The 3,625-nt window shown below is 36.8% G+C and overlaps 1 pseudogene; it reads right to left on the reverse strand.

The window, feature by feature from the left end:
- Positions 1 to 338: 338 nt before the first annotated feature.
- On the reverse strand, positions 339 to 1,276 carry LOC104003443 (olfactory receptor 10J1-like; annotated as a pseudogene).
- Positions 1,277 to 3,625: the final 2,349 nt, after the last annotated feature.

Raw genomic sequence — 3,625 nt, forward strand, 5'->3', positions numbered from 1 at the left:
TCATATGGTTTGCACTTCAGCAAGATGGACTGGTATCTTTAAATTTAAGCTTGAAATGAACACTAGCTCATACATTGGCCTTGTCATGATCTCCTTGAGTAGGGCCAATGGGTGTCTGTCTACAGGTGTTTCAAGTGACCTGTGTTTTTATTCTGTTTTGAAAGAGGTTCAGAAAATGATCCTCAATTATTAGAGGCTAGCTCCTAGTTTCTCTTTTGCCTTGGCTCTGACTGTGATGTATGAGGCTTCACTGATCCCATAAAATTCTGGCTCTATGACTTTACCAATAGGCTTCCATCTGGAAGGCACCCACAACTATTTAAGAAAAGATTATCATCTTAGGAGAAGAATTTCCTACCCAGCACTCTCTGCAGAGCATCCTGGACTTCTTTATTTCTCAGACCATACACAACAGGGTTTAGTAAAGGTGTTATGACAGTGTAGGTCACTGAGATTAACTGATCCTGATCTTTGGTATTCTTCAAATTGGGCTTGAAGTAGGCAATGGAGGCACAGCCATAGTGGATAATGACCACAGTGAGGTGGGATGCATAGGTGGCAAAGGTCTTCTTCCCGCCTTCAGCTGAGGTAATCTTGAGAATGGTGGAAATAATAAGGACATAAGAGATGAAGAGGAAGGTGGCTGGGGCTGTGATGGCAAGGAGGCTCATAATTAAGGTCAGAATATCATTGATCATTGGGGTAGCCCAGGCCAGGTCCAACACAGGCTGAATATCACAGAAGAAATGCTCAATCAGTGGGGTGCAAAAGAGCAACCTGAAAATGGCCACACTCTGAACCAGTGAGAGTGAGAACCCTGTGGCACAGACTGATGATGCCAGTATAGCACACACCCTCCAATTCATGATGACTGGGTATCGAAGTGGGTTGCAGACGGCCACCACGTAGTGATCATATTCCATTACTGCTAGCAGGAGGCAGTTGGTGATGGCAAAGCCAAGAAAAAAAAAGATCTGAGTCCCACAGCCCTCCAGGGAAATGGATTGGCTCGGGCTTACAAGGCTGGAAAGCATGCGTGGGATAATGACCAGGGAATAGAAAGTCTCTGAAGTGGATAGCACACTTAAAAAGAAGTACACAGGAGTATGGAGGTGATGGTCAACATAGATTATGGCCAGAATGATGAAATTGCCAGCCAGAGTTAGGAATGTAGAGGGCAAGAAAGACCACAAAAAAATGTGAGCTGATGTTCTGGAAAATTGGAGAAACCTTGGAAAACAAACTCTCTTAACTCTGTGTGATTGGCTCTCTTCATTGAAAATCTCAGGTCTGAAAGAATAAGAGAAAGTCCACACCATCTTTTAGCAAAAAATAACTGTGCTCTGGAGTACACTACAGAGAGCAAAAATGCAACACAGCAGAGACTCAGTTCAAAACTCAGTGAATCAACTTTCTTTTTTAGGGACATGGCAGATTAAGTCCTTGGACTGAAAATAAAGATACACAAGATTTGAGCATTATTATTTAAAATTTTGATATAAAGCATTCTTCTTAAGTACACCTGGGTCATTTTAAAAAATGATCATCAATGGTCCATGAAATTGGTCCCAACATTTTTTAAGGACTGGATCTTCTTAAAAGGTAATCACATTCCCAGACTATAGTATAATTAAGACAGAAAATTTCATCTTGTCGCAGTGGCTCACACCTGTAATCCCAGCAATCTGGGAGGCAAAGTTGGGCTGATCGCTTGAGTCCAGGTGTTCAAGACCAGCCCTGGACTACATGGAGAAACCCCATCTCCTCAAAAGATACAAAAATTAGCTAGGCATGGTGGCACATGCCTGTAGTTTTAGCAACTTGGGAGGTTGAGGCAGGGGGATCACTTGAGCCTGGGAGGCAGAGGTGGCAGTGAACTAAAATTGTAGCAGTGTACTCTAGCCTGGGTGACAGTGAGACGAAAGAAAGAAAGAAAGAAAGAAAGAAAGAAAGAAAGAAAGAAAGAAAGAAAGAAAGAAAGAAAGAAGGAAAGAAAGCGGAAGGAAAGAATGGAGGGAAGGAAGGAAGGAAAGAAGAGAACTGCATAAAAATGCAAATGTTTGATGATGTAACCCATGGTTTAAAGAGGAACTCATAATGATAATTTTAAAAAATTTTAATTAAACAATGATAAAAGAGACACATACCAAGATATGTTCAATCCATTTAGAACATACTAGAAGGAAAATTCTAGTACAAAATGCTTATTAGAGAGGAAGAGGCCAAAAGTAAGCTGAGCAGTCATCCTAAGAAGTTATAAAAGCAAGACCATGAAGGAAGTAGAAGGAAAAAAATAGTGATGATAGAGATGTTAATAATATAAAAGAAGGATAAAATAGAGAAGATCCACAAAGATATAAATTAATAAACATTAGTAAACTGCTAGTGAAACTGGGCAAGAAAAAAGAAGACATAAATAAACTCTATTATAAATAAAAGCACATAATTATGGACGCTTTAGGCACAAAAAGATGAAAAATAACATTATAAACAGCTTTATCAATGAAATGGATACATTGTGTTGAATTTTCTAGCCAGACCAGTAAGGCAAGTAAAGAGCATTAAAGATATAAGAATTGAGAAGGAAGAAATAAAACTGACATTTTTTTTAGAGTAGATGTGACTGTGGACATAGAAAGTTAATACATTTATAGAAAAAAATTAATATTGAATCAAGAATGAGAAAACCTGAAAAGTACTGTAGCTCTTTTAAGAAATAGTTAAAAACTATAAATAAATAAACCTCCAGGCCAAGAAAATATACTAAGTGTTACAAAACATTAGAAGATAAATTAATTTCATTATTATACAAACTATTTTAGAAAGTGGAAGAGAAGAAAGTATTTCCCACCTCATTTTACAAAGCTGAAATTATCTTGACACCAAACTTAACAGGCTAATCTTAACTTAGACATATAGATGTAAAATTCTTCAACAAAATACAGTGGGCCATTGCTACCTGTGGGTTCTGCATCCTTGGATTCAAACCAATCACAGATCAAAAATATTGGGAAAAATGCATTTGTACTGAACGTGTACAGACATTTTCCCCACTATTTCCTAAACAATACAGTGTAATAACTATTTATATAGCATTTACATTGTATCAGGTACTATAAGTAAGCTAGAGATGATTTGAAGTATAAGGAGGATGTGCATAGGTTATATGCAAGTACTTCACTATTTTGTATCATGGACTTGAACATCTGTGAATTTTGATATCCATGAGAAGTCCTGGAACTAATCCCTCATGGATACTGAGAGACAGCTATGTTATCAAACCAAATCCAGCAATGTATAATAAAATGGATACATGACCAAGTTGGTTTTATTTCAGAATGTAAAGTTTGTTTAACATTTAAACAGTCCAATTATATATTTCCTCAAATAAAGTATCTCAAAAAAGTCATATGATTATTTTAATAGCTGCCACAAAAGCATTCTTAAAATTCAATGTCTATTTTGAGAAGAACCCTTAGTAAACTAGGACTAAAATATTTTCTTTAACTTAATAAAGCATATGTATGCAATTCTACATCCGACATCAAACTTAATGGTAAGTTATTGAATGATTATCTTTAAGATTAAGAAGAAGACAAGGGTGATGGCTTTATCCACTTCTCTT

This window comes from Pan troglodytes, chromosome 1 (genome assembly GCF_028858775.2).
Source record: "Pan troglodytes isolate AG18354 chromosome 1, NHGRI_mPanTro3-v2.0_pri, whole genome shotgun sequence".
Lineage (NCBI taxonomy): Eukaryota > Metazoa > Chordata > Mammalia > Primates > Hominidae > Pan > Pan troglodytes.